The sequence below is a fragment of the Bufo bufo genome, chromosome 10 (assembly GCF_905171765.1).
Source record: "Bufo bufo chromosome 10, aBufBuf1.1, whole genome shotgun sequence".
Classification (NCBI taxonomy): Eukaryota; Metazoa; Chordata; class Amphibia; order Anura; family Bufonidae; genus Bufo; species Bufo bufo.
In genome coordinates, this window is record NC_053398.1 from 73,057,678 (window position 1) to 73,080,961 (window position 23,284).

Sequence of the window (23,284 nt, forward strand, 5' to 3'; positions counted from 1 at the left end):
TCCGCCAACCCAGGAAGCTTTTATGCCCAGCCTTTCCGGTGGAAACCAGTCCAAGTTTCCGAAATTAAAATTTTTCTGGGCCTTCTCCTCAACATGGGCCTGACAAAAAAGCATGAATTGCGGTCATATTGGTCCACGAAGCCGATTCATCACATGCCCATGTTCTCTGCTGCTATGTCCAGGACACGTTTTGAGACCATCCTGCGTTTCCTGCACTTTAGCGACAACAGCACCTCTCGTCCCAGAGGCCACCCAGCTTTTGACCGGCTCCACAAAATTCGGCCCCTCATAGACCACTTCAACCAGAAATTTGCAGATTTGTATACCCCCGAGCAAAACATCTGCATAGACGAGTCCCTAATATATTTTACCGGGCGCCTTGGCTTCAAACAATACATCCCAAGCAAGCGTGCCCGGTATGGGGTCAAATTGTATAAGCTCTGTGAAAGGGCCACAGGCTATACGCGCAAATTTCGGATCTATGAGGGAAAAGATCAGACCCTGGAGCCGGTCGGTTGCCCTGACTACCTGGGGACCAGTGGAAAGACAGTCTGGGACTTGGTGTCACCCTTATTTGGCAAGGGGTACCATCTTTATGTGGACAATTTTTACACAAGTGTGCCCCTCTTCAGGCATTTGTTCCTAGAACAGATTGGCTGCTGTGGCACCGTGCGACCTAGTCGCGTGGGCTTCCCCCAACGGCTCGTTACCACCCGTCTTGCAAGGGGGGAGAGGGCTGCCTTGTGTAACGAAGAACTGCTCGCGGTGAAATGGAGAGACAAGCGTGACGTTTACATGCTCTCCTCCATTCACGCAGACACGACAATCCAAATTGAAAGGGCAACCCGTGTCATTGAAAAGCCCCTCTGTGTCCACGACTATAATGCGCTCATGGGAGGGGTGGACTTCAATGACCAGATGTTGGCTCCCTATTTAGTTTCCTGACGCACCAGACGCTGGTATAAGAAGGTGTCTGTATATTTAATTCAATTGGCTGCCTATAATAGTTTTGTTGTCTACAGTAAGGCTGGGAGAACACTATCATTCCTCAAATTTCAGGAAGAGATCATCGAGAACCTTCTGTATCCAGGAGGTTCCGTGGCCCCAACCACCAGTGTAGTGAGCCGTCTACACGAGCGACATTTCCCCAGTGTCGTTCCTGGTACCTAAAACCAACCGCCACCCCGAAAAAAATGTTGTGTCTGTAGCAGGAGTGGAATAAGGCGTGACACCCGCTATTTCTGTCCTGACTGCCCTGACCACCCTGCCCTATGCTTAGGGGAGTGTTTCCGGAAGTACCACACACAGGTACACCTAGCATAGGAATCACATCTCACAGGACAGGCACACAGGGCTATTAGGGCCCTTTCTCTCACAGCTGCTGCAAACCTCTCCTTTCACCTGGGATAAAGTGCATAATGTACTTCGCCACATCTTTGGGCGATTTGCGCTTTGTACATTGTCCCATGGGGAAGGAGAGGTTTGTTCTATAAAGGTAAAAAAAAAAAAAAAAATTACCGGTAAGTAAAAAAGTTAACGTTCAGTTGAAAAAGTTAAAGTTTATATGTTCCGTTCAAATTTTATTATAAAGTTAATAAATTTATTGCGTTGCAGCCTGGTTTTTTCTTTTTTGTTTTGTTTTTTTTTACCTTCCAGGTGGACCAACCGATCGACTAGCTGCAGCACTGATGTGCATTCTGACAGAAGCATTGCGCTGCTGTCAGATTACACAAAAGTCGGTGTATGCGGCGCTGCAAGACGAGATTTCTCCTCTGCAGTAAAAGATACGTTTGCCGAGGCATATGAGCTGAGGAGGTGGCGGTGTTCATATGCTTTGGCAAACACTTTGTAAATATTTTAAAAAAAAATCCCGGCAATGATTTATTCATCCACATCGATTGATGTGAATGGATAAATCTGGTTTGCCAGGGCATACGAGCTAAGTGGGTATGGATGTTGGGCGGAGCTCCTATGTCCTGGCAGACGCCTTTCCCCTCCTTTTTTTTTTTTGGCAGAGATTTTTTCATCCACATTGATCGATGCGAATGAAGAAATCTGTGCCGTTCATTTTTTCTTTCAGCCCAGAGGCTGAACGGAAAAAAAAAATCTCATTACCTGTATGCTCAATATAAGGAGAATAGCAGAAACTCCTAATGCTGGCCATACATGTAATGATTGCGGAGACCCTCAAATGCCAGGGCAGTACAAACACCCCACAAATGACCCCATTTTGGAAAGAAGACACCCCAAGGTATTCACTGAGGGGCATATTGAGTCCATGAAAGATTGAAATTTTTGTCCCAAGTTAGCGAAAGGGAGACTTTGTGAGAAAAAACAAAAAAATATCAATTTCCGCTAACTTGTACCAAAAAAAAAAAATTTCGATGAACTCGCCATGCCCCTCATTGAATACCTTGGGGTGTCTTCTTTCCAAAATGGGGTCACATGTGGGGTATTTATACTGCCCTGGCATTTTAGGGGCCCTAAAGCGGGAAAAGAAGTCTGGTATCCAAATGTCTAAAAATGCCCTCCTAAAAGGAATGTGGGCCCCTTTGCGCATCTAGGCTGCAAAAAAGTGTCACACATGTGGTATCTCCGTACTCAGGAGAAGTTGGGCAATGTGTTTTGGGGTATCATTTTAATATACCCATGCTGGGTGAGATAAATATCGTGGTCAAATGCCAACTTTGTATAAAAAAATGGGAAAAGTTGTCTTTTGCCAAGATATTTCTCTCACCCAGCATGGGTATATGTAAAATGACACCTCAAAACACATTGCCCAACTTCTCCTGAGTACGGAGATACCACATGTGTGACACTTTTTTGCAGCCTAGGTGGGCAAAGGGGCCCACATTCCAAAGAGCACCTTTAGGATTTCACAGGTCATTTACCTACTTACCACACATTAGGGCCCCTAGAATGCCAGGGCAGTATAACTACCCCACAAGTGACCCCATTTTGGAAAGAAGACACCCCAAGGTATTCGCTGATGGGCATAGTGAGTTCATGGAAGTTTTTATTTTTTGTCACAAGTTAGTGGAATATGAGACTTTGTAAGAAAAAAATAAAAAATAAAAAAATCATCATTTTCCACTAACTTGTGACAAAAAATAAAAAGTTCTATGAACTCACTATGCCCATCAGCGAATACCTTAGGGTGTCTACTTTCCGAAATGGTGTCATTTGTGGGGTGTTTGTACTGTCTGGGCTTTGTAGAACCTCAGGAAACATGACAGGTGCTCAGAAAGTTAGAGCTGCTTCAAAAAGCGGAAATTCACATTTTTGTACCACAGATGGTAAACGCTATAACTTTTACCCAAACCATTTTTTTTTTTACCCAAACTTTTTTTTTTATCAAAGACATGTAGAACAATAAATTTTGAGAAAAATTTATATATGGATGTCGTTTTTTTTGCAAAATTTTACACCTGAAAGTGAAAAATTTAATTTTTTTGCAAAAAAATCGTTAAATTTCGATTAATAACAAAAAAAGTAAAAATGTCAGCAGCAATGAAATACCACCAAATGAAAGCTCTATTAGTGAGAAGAAAAGGAGGTAAAATTCATTTGGGTGGTAAGTTGCATGACCAAGCAATAAACGGTGAAAGTACTGTAGGTCAGAAGTGTAAAAAGTGGCCTGGTCATTAAGGGTGTTTAAGCTATAGGGGCTGAGGTGGTTAAAGGGGAGGTCATTGTGAAAGTCACTATTAACCTCTTCACGACATAGGGCGTACCGGTACGCCCTGATTTCCTGGTACTTAAGGACACAGTGCATACGGGTACGTCCTGTGTATTTCCGATCACCGGCGGGCGGTGAGAGGAACCCGGTGCCTGCTCAAATCATTGAACAGGCACCTTGGCTAAATGCGTGGGGGGGTCCCGTGACCCCCCGCATCAGCGATAACCGCAAGTCAATTCAGACCTGTGTTTTGCGGCTTTACCTGCGGTTTTCGGCTGCTGGCGGCGGTGCCATCGGGTCCCCATGCGGCTATAGGGGGGACCCGATGGCATGGAAGGCAGAGCGATGCCTAAGGAAGTCATCGCACTGCCTTCTGGTGACGAGCCTGTGAGATCCAGCCCCCTGGATCTCACAGGCCGGAAGCTGTATGAGTAATACACATAGTATTACTCATACAGCCAATGCATTCCAATACAGAAGTATTGAAATGCATTGTAAAGGATTAGACCCCCAAAAGTTCAAGTCCCAAAGTAGGACAAAAAATAAAGTGAAAAAAACTGTTGAAAAAATAAAGTCCCCCCCCCAAAAAAATTAAAAGTTTCAAGTAAAAATAAACAAAAATGTAATTTTCCCCAAATAAAGTTAAAAAAAAAAAAGTAAAAAATAGGGGGTGGGGGGAGTATACATATTAGGTATCGCCGTGTCCGTATCGACCGGCTCTATAAACATAGCACATGATCTAACCCCTCAGATAAAACCACCTAAAATAAAAACTGTGCTAAATAAACAATTTTTTGTCACCTTACATCACAAAAAGTACAACAGCAAGCGATCAAAAAGGCGTTTGCCCACCAAAATAGTACCAAAATAGTACCAATCTAACCGTCACCTCATCCCACAAAAATGGGCCCCTACATGAGACAATCGCCCAAAAAAAAAAAAAAACTATGGCTCAGAATATGGAGACACTAAAACATCAGTTTTTTTGTTTTAAAAAAGCTGTTATTGTGTAAAACTTACATAAATAAAAAAAGTATACATATTAGGTATCGCCGCGTCCGTATCGACCGGCTCTATAAAAATATCACATGACCTAACCCCTCAGATGAACACCATAAAAAATAAAAACTGTGCTAAATAAACCATTTTTTGTCACCTTACATCACAAAAAGTGTAATAGCAAGCGATCAAAAAGTCACACGCACCCCAAAATAGTGCCAATAAAACCGTCATCTCATCCCGCCAAAAATCATACCCTACCCAAGGTAATCGCCGAAAAACTGAAAAAATTATGACTCTCAGACTATGGAAACACTAAAACATGATTTTTTTTTTTCTTCAAGAATGAAATCATTGTGTAAAACTTACATAAATAAAAAAAAGTATACATATTAGGTATCGCCACATCTGTGACAACCTGATTTATAAAAATATCCCATAATCTAACCTGTCAGATGAATGTTGTAAATAACAAAAAATAAAAGCTTCTTGTTACCTTGCCTCACAAAAAGTGTAATATAGCGCAACCAAAAATCATATGTACCCTAAACTAGTACCAACAATACTGCCACCCTATCCCGTAGTTTCTAAAATGGGGTAACTTTTTGGGAGTTTCTACTATAGGGGTGCATCAGGGGGGCTTCAAATGGGACATGGTGTCAAAAAAAAACAGTCCAGCAAAATCTGCCTTCCAAAAACCGTGTGGCATTCATTTCCTTCTGCGCCCTGCGTGTGCCCGTACAGCAGTTTACAACCACATATGGGGTGTTTCTGTAAACTACAGAATCAGGGCCATAAATATTGAGTTTGATTTGGCTGTTAACTAGAGTTGAGTGAACCCGAACTGTAAAGTTCTGGTTCGTACCGAACTTTAGCTTTTTTTGGACCCGGACCCGAACCCGAACATTTACGTAAAAGTTCGGGTCCGTGTTCGGCGATTTATTTTTTTTATGGCGCTTTTTGAAAGGCTGCAGAGCAGCCAATCAACAAGCGTTTAACTGTGTGCCCTTAGAAGCCATCACAGCCATGCCTACTATTGGCATGGCTGTGATTGGCCAACTGCAGCATGTGACCCAGCCTCTATATAAGGCTGAGTCACGTAGCGCTGAACGTCACTCTGCTATTCTTAGTGTAGGGAGAGGATGCTGCTGCTGTCAGGGACAGATCAGGGATAAATACTAAGAAGAACTGCCTTATAACTCAGTGATCTCAATCCAATGTGTTTTGGGGGTGCAGTGCACAGTTTTTTTTAAGCCTGCACTGAGCCAACTTCTGTTGAAAACGCATTTATTTATTTTTTACTTCAGTTTGTCACTATGAATACCTAATCGGCAGCCATTTTATGCAGACATGCTGGTGCAGCACTATCTATCTGCATGTCTGCTAGTCCAGAAATACAACTTTTTTGCTGACTGTGCTTAAAAAAATTATACTGGTCATCTTTGATTACACGTGCATAGGTGACAGTCACATTTAGGCCACAAATACGGCCATTCGCTTACTGCGGTTGAAATAAACTGTGTGTTCATATACTGCTCATTTTGAATTTAACGTACATAGAATACAGTCACATTTAGGCCACAAATACGGCCATTCGTTTACTGCGGTTGAAATAAACCGTCTGTTCATATACTGATCATTTTGGATTTCACGTACATCGAATACAGTCACATTTAGGCCACAAATACCGCTGTCATATAGAGTTTTAAAAAAAAACAGAGTGCAATACCCTACATCAGGTTTTATATTGGCGGTTAATTATTTTTAATATACGTAACCAATTTTTACTTTGCTTTGTGAACGCTAACTATGAGGCAAACATCTAATAAGGGACGCGGTCATGGTCACAGTGGTGGTGTTGGTGGAGCCTCTGGTGCAGGGAGAGGACGTGGCCATTCTGCCACAGCTACACGTCCTACTAAACCTACTACCTCAGGTCCCAGTAGCCGCCAGAATCGACAGCGATATTTGGTCGGGCCTAATGCCGTTCTAAGGATGGTAAGGCCTGAGCAAGTACAGGCGCTAGTCAATTGGGTGGCTGACAGTGGATCCAGCACGTTCACATTATCTCCCACCCAGTCTTCTGCAGACAGCGCACAGGTGGCGCCTGAAACCCATGCCCATCAGTCTGTCACATCACCCCCGTGCATATCGGGGAACCTGTCTGAGCCTCAAGTCATGCAGCAGTCTCTTATGCTGTTTGAAGACTCTGCTGGCAGGGTTTCCCAAGGGCATCCACCTAGCCCTTCCCCAGGGGTGGAAGACATAGAATGCACTGACGCACAACCACTTATGTTTCCTGATGAGGACATGGGAATAACACCTCAGCACGTCTTTGATGATGACGAAACACAGGTGCCAACTGCTTCGTCTTTCTGCAGTGTGCAGACCGAAAAGGAGGTCAGGGAGGAAGACTGGGTGGAAGACGATGCAGGGGACGATGAGGTCCTAGACCCCACATGGAATGAAGGTCGTGCCAATGGCTTTCAGAGTTCGGAGGAAGAGGCAGTGGTGAGACCGAGCCAACAGCGTAGCAAAAGCGGGAGCAGGGTGCAAAAGCAGAGCAGCCATAGCCGAAACAGTTTGCCTGCTAATGGCCACCGCCACCAGGGACCGAGCACACCAAAGGCAGCATCAAGGAGTTCCCTGGCATGGCACTTCTTCACACAATGTGCTGACGACAAGACCCGAGTGGTTTGCACGCTGTGCCTTCAGAGCCTGAAGCGAAGCATTAACGTTCTAAACCTTAGCACAACCTGCATGACCAGGCATCTACATGCGAGACACGGGCTGCAGTGGAGTAAGCACCTTCAAAACCAAAAAAGGGCTCCCTCTTCTGCTGCCTCTGCCTCTTCCTCCCCCTCTGGAGGTACGTTGGCACCTGCCGCCCAGCAAACAGAGGATGTGCCACCAACAACACCACCTCCGTCACCAAGCATCTCCACCATGTCACACGGAAGCGTTCAGCTCTCCATCTCACAAACCTTTGAGAGAAAGCGTAAATTCCCACCTAGCCACCCTCGATCCCTGGCCCTGAATGCCAGCATTTCTAAACTACTGGCCTTTGAAATGCTGTCATTCAGGCTGGTGGAGACGGACAGCTTCAAACAGCTCATGTCGCTTGCTGACCGACAATACGTCGTTCCCAGCCGCCACTACTTCTCCAGGAGAGCCGTGCCCTCCCTGCACAACCAAGTATCGGATAAAATCAAGTGTGCACTGCGCAACGCCATCTGTGGCAAGATCCACCTAACCACAGATACGTGGACCAGTAAGCACGGCAAGGGACGCTATATCTCCCTAACTGCACACTGGGTAAATGTAGTGGCGGCTGGGCCCCAGGCGGAGAGCTGTTTGGTGCACGTCCTTCCGCCGCCAAGGATCGAAGGGCATCATTCTTTGCCTCCTCTTCCTACTCGGCTTCCTCCTCCTATTCTACCACCTCCTCATCCAGACCTTCACCACCAACTTCAGCACAGCCAGGGGTAAACGTCAGCAGGCCGTTCTGAAACTGATGTGTTTGGGGGACAGGCCCCACACCGCGCAGGAGTTGTGGCGGGGTACAGAACAACAGACCGACGAGTGGTTGCTGCCAGTGAGCCTCAAGCCCGGCCTGGTGGTGTGCGATAATGGGCGAAATCTTGTTGCAGCTCTGGGACTAGCCAGTTTGACACACATCCCTTGACTGGCGCATGTGCAGAATTTGGTGGTGCAGAAATTCATTCACAACTACCCCGACATGTCAGAGCTGCTGCATAAAGTGCGGGACGATTTTGCGCGCTTCCGGCGTTCTCATCCTGCCGTCGCTCGGCTGTCTGCTCTACGGCGTAACTTCGGCCTTCCCGCTCACCGCCACATATGCGACATGCCCACCAGGTGGAACTCCCTCTTGCACATGTTGGAGAGACTGTGCGAGCAGCAGCAGGCCATAGTGGAGTTTCAGCTGCAGCACGCACGGGTGAGTCGCACTGCGGAACAGCACCACTACACCACCAATGACTGGGCCTCCATGCGAGACCTGTGTGCCCTGTTGCGCTGTTTCGAGTACTCCACCAACATGTCCAGTGGCGATGACACCGTTATCAGCCTTACAATACCACTTCTATGTCTCCTTGAGTCCTGGACCACTGATGAAGGAGTCCTGCTAACTCGGAAAAGTGTCTGGTGTACACAAGTTTCTAAGCCAAGAAGAAAACCGCAGCATACCTTCTGCGCACCGCCTTGGGATTTGCAACAATATCCAAACATCTACAGCAAAAGAAACGAAAGTCCTGTTTTGTCAAAGGTACTCAGAATTTTAAAGTGGGTCTAACAACATATTGACCCCGGCGTTAAAGCGGACTGTTTCCTAGTTAAAAAAACTGTTTTAAAGCCGATCGGAGGTAAAACTGCATGTGCTGATAACACGTTAAGCACAGAAAGACGAATACTCCCTTGCTGACAAACAGTGAGTAACTTGTTGCAATTAATCACAGCAAGGTTGTAACTGTTAAATCAAAGTCAAAGCATTGAGGAACTATATACGGCAAACTAAGAGACTGCCTTATTCACTAATCCTTAGATTGAATAAACCGCAGGTATACCGCAGACCTTTAACAAAACCGCACTCACTAATTTATTGGTTGAAACTCAAAATCTTGAACTAGACATTGAATTTAAGACTGAAGTTTGCGATCCAACTACTAACCAATCCCTTAGTGTGGTTTTATGTGATATTATTTTAACCATTGTATTTTATGTTATTTTAGTGTGATTAATCAGGTACCTTATTTGTTATATTTGTTAAATAAACTATTTTAATATATTGGCTAGTGTTTTATGTGAATCCAGATGTAGGTGTGCCCCCTTATCCTTCTGTATAATTTAATTTCCCTAAAGGTTGGGGTTGCCTTTTTTAGGGGGAGTACCATTCCCTGCAATTTGGAGGGTGAGCCATTCCAATATATCCAATATAATTTATCTATCTATCAATTATTTATCTATCATACCTAGCTATATATTGATATCTATCTACCATTTTATCTATCTACATATCTACCATTTTATCTATCTACATATCTACCATTTTATCTATCTATCTTTCTTTCTTTCTAGCTATCTATCTTTCTATCAATTATCTATCTATCTACATATCTATAGAAAAATTGATGAGCAGCACACAAACCCAAAAAGCGGTGCAATTCCTTGAAACGGATCACGGACTTGATCCTACTAGATATACTTGATCCTACTGACACACACACATCATGTGACGAATCACATGACCACCATTCATAACAGTGGACCAATTATACTACATCATTTCATACTTAATAACTCAAAAAAGGGAGTCCAGCGGTGTAAAACAGGCCAATGGCATACCGCCAATATCACCCTTGTTCACCTATTCCCCATATTCTTATAGTCATGGTTTTGTCTCCAGTGGTCCACACATCATGGGCTGTCACAATTGGTCTCAAATGGTGTGGCGTCTCCGTCGGGAATCACCCGAGCAGAGGCAGCACACCTAGAGGGGAGCACCTGATTTTGCACAATGTATTATGGATTGACAAAGGCTCCATGGAGTGAGCTGAAACGTTGCTGTCTACACATGGGTGAATAAAATGCCCTTTTTTTTTTTCACGGATATTTGTGTGCTGCCTTGGCCTTTTCTTACATCTATCTATCTATCTATCTATCTATCTATCTATCTATCTATCTATCTATCCAGATTTCTATCCACCATGTTATCTAACAATTTATCTATCTATCTATCTAGCTATCTATCTTTCTATCTATAAATTATCTATCTTTCTATCTATTTATCTATCAATTTTTCTATCTACCAATCTATCTATCTTTCTATCTATCTACCATTTTATCTAAAAGCAAGAAAGATAATCAGCAGCACTCTATAGATGTGTCAGGTGCAAGTCCCAAATACTCCTGGACAAGGAGCAATGTGGATAAAAGAAGATGAAAAAATGGGTAGCACTCCGGTCTTGTGATAGAAAATAGGTGATGTTTTATTCACACCCAAACGCAATGCAGCATTTCAGCCCTCTCAATGGAGCCTTTGTCAAGCTAGTGAACACAGTGCTCTCAACACATTATATAGGTGAAACTCATTACAATAACATGATTGCTCATTAGGAACATATTCAGTGAACAAGAGTGAAAAACAGTAAAAAAACATGATTCTTTTAAAAATATTAGTGTCTCAATGTATGTGGACCATCATAGTGTCCACATAGTGTACATATATGCGAGTAAACTATAAATCGTACATGCATAGTATTACATACATAATTAATGTTAATTCTCACATAAAGTGCAGTTGTGCAAAGAATTACTAGTCAATTATATAAATTAAAAGAGGGACAAACCCCCACTATGAAATCCCATGATGTGATCCAATATTGGCGTCCTCTGGCGCGTACTGGGCAAGCGCCAGTATACATCAGCCGACCGCGATAGTCCGCAACATCCCGCGCATGCGCACAGAATACTACGTCAATGCTGGGATGCTTCCAAGATTCGCGGCTTCTCCCCAAATCCCGCGCACTCGCGCCGTGCACTAATGGTTCCTGCATCCATTATAATCGCAGCAAGCTACTGCGCATGACCGGGAGATCAGAGACCAATGTTGTCACTATGTGACCATGGTAACCGTGCTATTACGTGCTGTAAGGGATCAGTAATCACATGGAAAACGGGGAATGCCATCCGAGATACAGGCACCATACATCAATATCATGCCTGATCCCCACTGCGGCCGGATCCTCAGGCCAATCAAGGCCCAGGTTCCGGTCACTGCACCTCCGTTTCCAACGATTATAGATGGGGGCAGTGTTGATGCGGGTGTTTGTTACACACAGGCACCCGCAGTCATTTCTGAATACATGGGAATGTGCGGAACAAGGGACCGGGACATTCTCATGTCGCATGTCCCCTGCTCTCCCACCCAACATCCTCACATATCCCCCTCTGACCCATATAGAAGCAACACATTGTTCCAAAACTGGACATTAATACACTGCTCAAAAAAATAAAGGGAACACTTAAACAACACAATGTAACTCCAAGTCAATCACACTTCTGTGAAATCAAACTGTCCACTTAGGAAGCAACACTGAGTGACAATCAATTTCACATGCTGTTGTGCAAATGGGATAGACAACAGGTGTAAATTATAGGCAATTAGCAAGACACCCCCAATAAAGGAGTGATTCTGCAGGTGGTGACCACAGACCATTTCTCAGTTTCTAAGCTTCCTGGCTGATGTTTTGGTCACTTTTGAATGCTGGCGGTGCTTTCACTCTAGTGGTAGCATGAGACGGAGTCTACAACCCACACAAGTGGCTCAGGTAGTGCAGCTTATCCAGGATGGCACATCAATGCGAGCTGTGGCAAGAAGGTTTGCTGTGTCTGTCAGCGTAGTGTCCAGAGCATGGAGGCGTTACCAGGAGACAGGCCAGTACATCAGGAGACGTGGAGGAGGCCGTAGGAGGGCAACAATCCAGCAGCAGGACCGCTACCTCCACCTTTGTGCAAGGAGGAACAGGAGGAGCACTGCCAGAGCCCTGCAAAATGACGTCCAGCAGGCCACAAATGTGCATGTGTCTGCTCAAACGGTCAGAAACAGACTCCATGAGGGTGATATGAGGGCCTGATGTCCACATGTGGGGGTTGTGCTTACAGCCCAACACCGTGCAGGACGTTTGGCATTTGCCAGACAACACCAAGATTGGCAAATTCGCCACTGGCGCCCTGTGCTCTTCACAGATGAAAGCAGGTTCACACTGAGCACATGTAACAGACGTGACAGAGAGACGCCGTGGAGAACGTTCTGCTGCCTGCAACATCCTGCAGCATGACCGGTTTGGCATTGGGTCAGTAATGGTTTGGGGTGGCATTTCTTTGGAGGGCTGCACAGCCCTCCATGTGCTCGCCAGAGGTAGCCTGACTGCCATTAGGTACCGAGATGAGATCCTCAGACCCCTTGTGAGACCATATACTGGTGCGGTTGGCCCTGGGTTCCTCCTAATGCAAGACAATGCTAGACCTCATGTGGCTGAAGTGTGTCAGCAGTTCCTGCAAGACGAAGGCATTGATGCTATGGACTGGCCCGCCCGTTCCCCAGACCTGAATCCAATTGAGCACATCTGGGACATCATGTCTCGCTCTATCCACCAACGTCACGTTGCACCACAGACTGTCCAGGAGTTGGCAGATGTTTTAGTCCAGGTCTGGGAGGAGATCCCTCAGGAGACCGTCCGCCACCTCATCAGGAGCATGAACAGGCGTTGTAGGGAGGTCATGCAGGCACGTGGAGGCCACACACACTACTGAGCATCATTTTGACTTGTTTTAAGGACATTACATCAAAGTTGGATCAGCCTGTAGTGTGTTTTTCCACTTTAATTTTGAGTGTGACTCCAAATCCAGACCTCCATGGGTTAAAAATTTTGATTTCCATTTTTTAATTTTTGTGTAATTTTGTTGTCAGCACATTCAACTATGTAAAGAACAAAGTATTTCAGAAGAATATTTAATTAATTCAGATCTAGGATGTGTTATTTTTGTGTTCCCTTTATTTTTTTGAGCAGTGTATATACGTTGGTCTCGAATCCCCTAATCATATTTTATCATAGATATGGATATAGGGAGAAATCCACAAAATAAATATTATATAGACACAAACAATATATGTAGATCGCATAGAGATTTCATGTCGGGCGATGTCCTCTCAATTAAGACAATGATCTCCATTAAGGTAATCTGAAATAAAATGAAAAAAAGAGTAAGTAAAGAGCACAATCTTGGGGGCGTGGCCAGCAGCCGGCATGTGAGCACGCTTCTGTGAGTAGCTCCACTTACCCTCGATAATCCTTCACCATCCTGACAAACTGCCGACTCCAGGCACAGAGTGGACGGTGTGTAGGAGACGGAGGAGACCCCGCACACTGACTATGGGGCCCAGCAAAGCGCAAACGGCTGCGGAGAAGCTCAAAGAGTTCGCCAGGTCTAAGGCCCAAAGTGGAGCCACGACTCCTACACGTGCGACTGTTACCCGCGGGCAGGCTGCCCAACAGGCGGATGCAGAGGAAGGCGCTGAGCAGGAGTTTACCCTCAAGGCAGCTTATGAGCAGTTACTAGTGGCAATATCATCATGCCAAACATCCCTCACCGGGAAGCTGGAGGAGGTGAGAGTGGATGTGGGCCTGCTCCGCCATGACATGCAGCAGCTCAGAGATCGGGTCAAAAACACAGAAGATCGCGTGTCTGCGCTGGAAGATCTGACCAGACCCATGGCAGGGAAGATGCAAGACCTGGAGCGATCCGTGGGTCAGTGGCAACAGAAATGTGACGACCTGGAAAATAGATTGCGCCGCAACAATGTGAGGATCTTGGGCCTACCAGAGAAAGCTGAGGGCAGAGATCCTGCGGCCTTCCTAGAGGCCTGGTTTAAAGAGCAGTTCCCTGAGGCACCCTTCTATCCTGCATATACCGTGGAGAGGGCACATCGTGTCCCAGCAGGGCCGGACTGGCCTACCGGGATACCGGGAAATTTCCCGGTAGGCCGCTGGCCCTGGGGCCGCTTTAAGATATTCCTGCACTTATTCGGCGGCCGGCAGGCCGAATCCGAAAGCTCTGACTCTGAGTTCTGTAGTGGTGGCCGGTGGGTGGAGCTGAGCAGGCCCGCCGGCCTCCGTGGGAGCGGCACTACTCCCTCCGACCACCTGGTGTCGCTGTGAGCCAGGGCCGGACTGGCCTACCGGGATACCGGGAAATTTCCCGGTAGGCCGCTGGCCCTGGGGCCGCTTTAAGATATTCCTGCACTTATTCGGCGGCCGGAAGGCCGAATCCGAAAGCTCTGACTCTGAGTTCTGTAGTGGTGGCCGGTGGGTGGAGCTGAGCAGGCCGGCCGGCCTCCGTGGGAGCGGCACTACTCCCTCCGACCACCTGGTGTCGCTGTGAGCGGCAGCCCCTGATCCTCCTGGCCCGGCCTGGCTGGCTGTCCTGTGTGTGGGCGGCCGCCCCTCTCTTCCTGCAAGTGGCCTCAGGCTCCCACCGCCTCACCTCCAGATTCAATATGCCGGGCCCAGGCCGCAGACCGGAAGCAGAGCCAGACCCAATGTAAACACAGCCCTGAGAGGACTTGAGGAGCCGCAAATACTGGGGGTAAGAAGGGGCCAGGCTGTGCCCACATGTGACTGTGCAGGCTGTCAGGGTTATGTAGTGTATATTATTTACATACAGTCTTATAAATTATAAGACTGTATGTACACTAATATACACTACATAACCCTGACAGCCTGCACAGTCACATGTGGGCACAGCCCTGGCATCCAATACATGTCACAGAGAGCTATACTGTGCATTATAAGCTATACTGCACAGTATAGCTCTCTGTGATATGTATTGGATGCCAGGGCTGTGCCCACATGTGACTGTGCAGGCTGTCAGGGTTATGTAGTGTATACTATTAGTGTACATACAGTCTCCAGTTTACAGGAATCTCCAGGAGTGGCATCAGCTGGGCAGATCAGCATCTAGGATCTGGGCTCCATGGGCCCTCTGTGGCCCTCACATGCATCACAGCAAGGAGATGATTGGGGCAGTTGACAGCAGGGCTCTGGCTGGAGGTAACACTTTGTGAAAGGTTGTCACACAGGTTGTCAGGGGCTGGGAGGGGAGAACATCTTGGTGTGTAACCTGGTGTCACTGTGCTGTACCAAGGATCTGCTGGGCATGGAGTCTCCACAGAGGGCAGGGAATCAGATTGACTGAGGAGGGCTTGTACTTTGGAGAAGAATATGTGGCTTCATGTGACAGAGCAGATGAATCGCACAGAAGAGTGTGTGGATGAGGATACGTCGTGTCTCCAGGAGCTCTGCCCCTGACATCTCCAAGTGACAGACACTGCTGGACCCCCCTGGCACCCTGTACACATTATACATGCACAGTATAGCTTTCCCTGATATGTATTGGATGCCAGGGCCATGCCCACATGTGGCAAGTGGCGGTGCATTATACACAGCAGCACGGTGTCCGGTACTCACACAAAGACGTGGTAGACAAATGCCCAGCCCCGGGGTCTCTCCAACACGTTGCGCAGGTAGTTATGCAGCCTCCGGTACTTCACGTTCCTCCGGCAGCTCTGGCTGCTGTTATACGACAGCGGCTTCCCCAATAAGCTCATGCAAGCTCCCTGCTTCCCCCGGCGGCTCTCCTGCAAGCCCCCTCCCGATCCCACACCGCTGCCCCTGTCAGTGTCACTGGTGCCCAGGAGAAGCAGCCCGTCCCCTCTACTGGAGTTCAACAGCACCCTGTTGCCCCGACCCGTAGTAACGGTCCCTGCCCCTGCCTTAACCTCCAGAGCTGCTTTTTATCCAGAGCCTCCCACATCACCTCCACTATGGTTGCGGGACATGGCATCACCGGCGTGGGCACAGAGGGCTCCGGGTGCATGCACAGGGACAGGGTGGCAGCGCTTCCTGGCTGCAGACTGTCAGATCTGATCACAAGTTGGCACCAGCCATACATACATGAAGGCTCTGTGTGCAGGGTGCCAGGGGGGTCCAGCAGTGTCTGTCACTTGGAGATGTCAGGGGCAGAGCTCCTGGAGACACGACGTATCCTCATCCACACACTCTTCTGTGCCATTCCTCTGCTCTGTCACATGAAGCCACATATTCTTCTCCAAAGTACAAGCCCTCCTCAGTCAATCTGATTCCCTGCCCTCTGTGGAGGCACCATGCCCAGAAGATCCTTTGTACAGCACAGTGACACCAGGTTACACACCAAGATGTTCTCTACTCCCAGCCCCTGACAACCTGTGTGACAACCTTTCACAAAGTGCTACCTCCAGCCAGAGCCCTGCTGTCAACTGCCCCAATCTCCTTGCTGTGATGCATAAAGAAGCATGTGAGGGCTACAGAGGGCCCATGGAGCCCAGATCCTAGAAGCTGATCTGCCCAGCCGATGTCACTCCTGGAGAGTCCCTTGCTGCTCTCTGTACAGGAGGGGACAGTGATCACACAGCTCTCTGCATCCAGCAGGCTGCTCAGCCTCCACACAGGCAGCTCCCAGCAGTCTACTGTGCCTTCATACATAGAAGCCTGGAGGTCACTTCCAGGCAGCTGAAACTCCATGCATGATGGTCAGAGTGGCTGTGAGAAGCTTGGAGCCCACCACCTCCAGGCAGATGCACTTCAACAACTTTTCCAGGAGAATCCAGCAACTCTGTGACAGCAGGAAGGGGTTGCCAGTCACTCACTTGTCCCTGTGCAGCCTGCAGCTCCAGTCCTTCTCCTGGTGCTGCTGCTGACATACATTCAAGGGGGACAGAACGGGAAGGGAGGGGGGGAAGGGGGGTGAGGAAGAGGGGGAAAGCCAGGTACTTACAGGAGGACTATATCTGAGTATAAATTAAAGGGGTTGTTCGGGTTCAGAGCTGAACCCGGACATACCTCCATTTTCATCCAGGAAGCCCCCCTGACTTGAGCATCGGAGCAGTTCATGCTCCGATGCTCTCCTTTGCCCTGCGCTAAATCGCGCAGGGCAAAGGCATTTTTTGAAGATCTGGTGACCGGGGCTCTCCATGGGGCTGCCAGGAAGCCCAGTGACGTCACCGTCGGCCGGGATTTAGCGCTGCCCTAGCCAGTAAAACGGTAATATGAACAATGGGGTTCTACAAAAGAGCTATTGTGGGGCAAAGTTCATATTCGTGTTTACACACGTGTTTTAAAATGAATGCTTTCCCCTTTTATAAACAAGTAAATAATGACGCAACGCCGTGGGGCTGGTGTGCAACTTTTTCCAGGGCTGGTTTTTATCCCCAGTCCGGCCCTGTGTCCCAGCCAGATACCCCCCACCAGGGGCTCCTCCTAGACCGCTCTTGGCGCGTCTGCTGAATTGGAGAGACCAGGATCTTATCCTGTGCCAGGCCAGAAGCAAGCAAGACATCAGGCATGAAAATGCAAAGATCTCCCTTTTTCCAGATTTCTCTGCAGATCTCCAGAAGAGGAGAGCCACATTTGTTGCAGTTAAACGTCGCCTTCGGGATCTAAATCTTCAATATTCGATGGCTTATCCGGCCCGCCTTAGAGTCATAAACGGCGATAAAACCGTGTTTTTCAATGATCCTCACGAGGCGGAGGACTGGGCCTCAAGAAAAGCTGCGCGTCCCGGACCGCGCTGAACTTTTCGCTGTGTTCACAGCAAGTATTAAAACATCCTCATATGTCTGATTCTAGGGAGACTTGTTCTTGTTTGCCCTGAGCATAACATTATTTAAGATGCAGCACAGCTGATATTGGTCACTTTTTCATGTTCTGGACTGCATTTGATAGTCTTATGTGTGTTCTCACTTAAATGCAGGGCGTTTCCCTGCACACAGCACCAGTCACTTTGTCAACATGTTCCATTGTCATGTATTAAGGCCTGCAGTTTTGCATATATTTGCTGAATGGGGGGTAGGAGCAATACCTGTATGGTTATAACACCTATTTACACTATACAGGTCCCCGAGTTAAGGGCCACCAAGTTAGTCGGATCAGGATTCGACACCTTTATGTTTATAATGTTATTGTTCTGTATTACGTTTTTGTATGCTCAAGCTTATATGTCTCAAGTGTGGCCATCTCTCTTCATGATAGCAACAGGGGAGTCTCTGCTCTATGTTGATCAAATGCCTAAACTGTCAGTGTATGCAATGTGGATGTGGGTATTTGTCCTTGATTCAAACCTGGTGATTCCATGGCCTCCATGACAGTGATGTCATGGAACGTGAGGGGACTGGGAGACCCTAATAAGAGGATTGCGATTTTTTTCTCAAATACGCTCCTTTAATCCTCATATTCTGGGCCTTCAAGAAACCCACCTCACCCCGGAAACAGGGAACAGGTTGAAAAAGCCCTGGGCGCAACACTTATTCAACTCATATGGGAGCTCTCACTCCAGAGGTGTGGCCCTGCTGTTCCATAGAAGCCTCAGATGCGAGATTCACTACTCAGCTGTGGATCAGGGAGGGCAGTACATCTTCATACATGCTCATATTAACTGTGTCCCATATGTGATTATTAATCTGTATAATTCCCCTCCTGCATCTTTATCCCTTCTACAAGCAGTCACGGGTTTTGTAGCTAACTATCCCAATGCCCCTTTTCATATGTATGGGAGACTTTAATCAAGTAGTCAGGGAGGATTTAGACAGATTCAGTTGTAGGGCAGATAGAGGAGGGACGGGAGGGAACAGCACGGTTCTTGCCAGAATATCGCGGGAGATGGGATGGGTAGACATGTGGAGAGATTCGCAACGTAAGGAAAATGATTTACATGCCAACTGTAAGGAGGCCGAGAGGGCGTTCACTGAGTCCCCCTCTGAAGAGCGCAGATTAGAGTGGTTATCCAGAGGGAGAATGTACATGCTGCATCTGGAGGAAAAGAGCAAAAGGAAGCTCTTTTTCCTTAAGCAACAGGCGTTTGAAACAGGCAATCAGACAGGGAAGTTACTTGCGCATATAGCACGCACTAATAATATGTCTCCCCCGGTACTCAGGATACAGGAGACTGACGGCCGCATAATGGAATCGGTGCAAGATATATTGAAATGCTTTCATAATTTTTACAGAGACCTATACAAATCAGCAGCTACTTACTCAGGGCTAGAATTAGAGTCCTACCTCACTGAAGTGTCTCATCCTCGGCTAGCGGACCTAGATAAGGGTCTTATGGAGGAGGATATTACATTAGAGGAAGTGGAGAGAGCCATTAAGGATCTACCGACAGGGAAAGCCCCAGGCCCAGATGGCATCCCGGTAGAGGTATATTCTAAGTATGGGGAAAATCTAAACCCTCAGTTACTGAACCTGTACCGAGCGGCGCACTCCCGTGGCTCCTTGTCAGATTCCATGTATGATGCATCCATTGTTGTGATCTTTAAGCCTGGCAAGGACCCATTGGAATGTGGATCTTATCGTCCAATTTCACTTTTAAACTTGGACTATAAAATCCTGACCAGAATTATAGCCAATAGATTTAATAAGGTCATCACGTCAATAATTCACTCTGATCAGTCGGGCTTCATGCCTGGAAGGTCCACATCAGACAACATTAGGAGGGCTCAAGTAATTGCGCAGCTGGGGGTAGCTAAGAAGGAGAGATGGGCTTTGGCCTCACTGGACACGGCCAAGGCTTTCGACTCGTTGGAATGGCCCTTTTTGACTGCAGTGCTGGGCAGCTTTGCCTTCGGTCCTAAATTCATTAAATGGATAGAAATTATATAAAAAACCCACTGCTAGCATCCAACTGAACGGTTCCCACTCTGATAGGTTTCCCTTACTCAGAGGCACGAGGCAGGGATGCCCGCTCTCGCCTTTGCTGTTTGCAATTGCCATAGAGCATCTGGCCATTAGATTTAGACATGACCAGGTTTTTTGCAGGTGTCTGCGAGGGAGATAGGGAAGACAGGATTGGACTGTATGCAGACGACTTGATCCTCTTTATGTCGGAACCGGAAGTATCTCTACTAAGAGCTATTGAAATCATAGAGCGCTTTGGGCAATACTCCGGGCTGCACATAAACTGGGGCAAGTCTGCCATCATGCCACTCTGGAACCATGATTGGCCTAGTTGTCGAAACAACCTGCCTGTAGTTGATAGGTTTAAATACTTAGGGGTAATAATCACTAAAGAGCCCCAACTCTCCTATGTATTGAATATTGAACCCTTAGGGACCATATTCCAAGATAAGGTTAAAACATGGGAGACCCTCCCTTTGTCGGTTATGGGTAGATTGAATCTGGTAAAGATGGTACTCTTGCCCAAGGGTTTATACTTGCTGTCCCACGCCTGTACGCCAGTCCCCAGGGAATTTTTTTAAACGTATCCATGCTATTATAGCCTCCTTTGTATGGGGTAAATCTAGGAGGAAACTTTCACTGTCAGTTTTACAGAGGCCGAGGCTACAGGGATGAGCTTCCCTTCCAGACTTCTTTCTTTATTATATTGCAAGTCTACTTAGATTTCTGAGATATTGGGTCACCGATGCCCCAAGCCCAAACGCAGAATGCTACCTGCACGAATATTTTCAAGTCCCCACGCTGTGGCCCGTTCTGGAGGGATCTCGCCATATTCAAAAGGGTCTTTTCCCAGTACATAAGCTAGCTCATCAGATATGGCAGGCATCTAAGTTTAATTCCTACAAGGATTTGCCAAGTGAGGTCCCCGTATGGGATAACTGTATGTTCCCACATCTGGTAAAGCTGGAGGGTGTGTCTGACTGGAAGAGGCATGGTATACTCACTTTGGGCGATCTATATGAGAGCGGGCAGCTTAGATCATTCTCCCAGATTCAGGATACGTTTCAGGTGTCCCGTACTCTTTTCTTCAGGTACCTCCAATTGAGACATGCACTACAAGCCCAATTCAGAGGTGATAACAGGAGTATTTCTAAATACCCTATCATAGGGGTTTTCAAATCGCAAGGCCCGAGAGGCATAGTCTCAGCGCTATATACACACTTGTTGGACTGTTGCCTGCTGGTGGCCCCGTTGGCCGTTGAGGGCAGATGGAAGTTGCTAATACAATCTTTGTCTTCTGAGGATTGGGAGGAGGCATTAATGGCTCCGACTAAGGTATCACCCTCTATAAATAATAGGATGATCCAGCTTTTTATCCTTCATTGTAGCTATCTCACGCCCACCAGACTTCAAAAGATGGGCAGGATTAGCCACTCCAGGTGCCATAGATGTGATGCGGTTGGAGCCAATTTTTGGCATATGATGTGGGATTGTGAGTTCATTCGACAGTTCTAGATTTCAGTTCTGGAGGTCCTCGCAACTATGGTTCCTGTGACATTGCCGTTATGCCCCAAGATGTGCATTCTGGGAGTCATTGATGAAGAGTCGTGGTCACACTACCACAGAATCTTCTTAGCGGAAACACTATTTCTAGCTAGAAAGGCAATTGCCATAAGATGGATGGGAGATTCCCCCCCCTCGAAGGGACAATGGCTCACTCTTGTGAACCACGCAGTCTCCATGGAGAACATTGTGTATAAGCATAGGGGGTGTCCACAAAAATTTGATAAAGTCTGGGGCGACTGGTGTGCCTCTCCTCTCACCTTACACTCATTGCGTCTGCACTCGACGGCTGACGGGTCACATTGATCTTCGAACCAATATTCAGATACTTTATAGCACTGTTATCACTGATGTTAATGTTGGAGCATTTATGTGTGTGATTTGTCTATTCTGTGAATATTGTATGCTGTCAGGGTTAAGAACATGTCCTTTTACATGCTAGAGTCCTGATAAATGTCAATGTCTTTATGTATCACTGTTCTCTTGGTATTTCTGAGGCGCCCCTGCGTGGGTCATCACATTGCTACATGTATGCCATACTTGTGTCATTCTCTTTTAATAAAACGAGTTTAAAAAAAAAGAGCACAATCTTAACTTACACACTCTCAGACAAATATCAAGAATCCCACTGGTACATGGTTATGTCACCCTAAAATCAACATTAAGTCCACGGGGTTTCAAAGTTTGCAGTTTGAAAATCCAGTATAATTCCCGTTGCTTCAGTGTCAGTGACCTGTCACTCCCCCCCGCCGTGGCATGGTGACCTGGGCAATGACCCTGAAGCGCAGGTCTTTCTCAGTGTGTCCAACTTCTGTAAAGTGTTTGGACACCGGTAGATCCAGTCTCTTTTTCCTAATCATGTATCTGTGGTTATTTAATCTTGTTTTAACGTCCCATGTCGTATCCCCCACATAGAGGAGACGGCAGGGACATTCCAACAAGTACACTACATAGGAGGAATCGCAGGTCACATGATGTTTAATTGTATACTCTTCTCCTGTCTGAGGATGTGTGAAGGAGGCCTCCCTTAGCATAAGCGGGCAATTCACACACCCATGGCAGGGGAAGCAGCCTTTTCTTGCCGCACTAACTGATCTTTGATATTACATGTGCGTCTATATGACATCATTGGGGGATTGGCAAATTCGGGAATGCATTTGAAGTTGCTGCCCAATATAGGCCAATGCCCCTTCAAAATGTCACCAATTTTGTTACTCAGGGGTGAGAACCGTGTAATAAATGGAATACGTTTAGTGTCCCTTGTCATATTTATCTATTTATCTTTCTTTCTAGCTATCCATCTTTCTATTATCTATCTATCTACATATCTATCTATCTACATATCTATATTATCATTGTATTGTACTTTTTATTTAATTATTTTACTTGTTATGAATTGAACACACCTGTATTATATATTGATTGGATTCACTCTAATGGTATATAAACTCTGTATTTTGTCTGTACTTACTGCTTGAGAAATGCTCACATACTGAGCCGAAACGTCGCTTGTCCCATATGGGTAAATAAAGATTTTTTCATTTTTTACTTTCTGGAGTGCTGCCCTTTTTTGCAATTTTTATCTATTTGGATTGGCTTATATCCACACTGGGCCAGCTGCACCCGCCTTTATACCATTGACGGTGCTGCCACTGAACTTTTTGTTTTTCTATCTATATATCAATTATCTATCTATCACCATTTATCTATCTACCATTTTATCTATCTATCTATCTATACAGATTTCTATCCACCA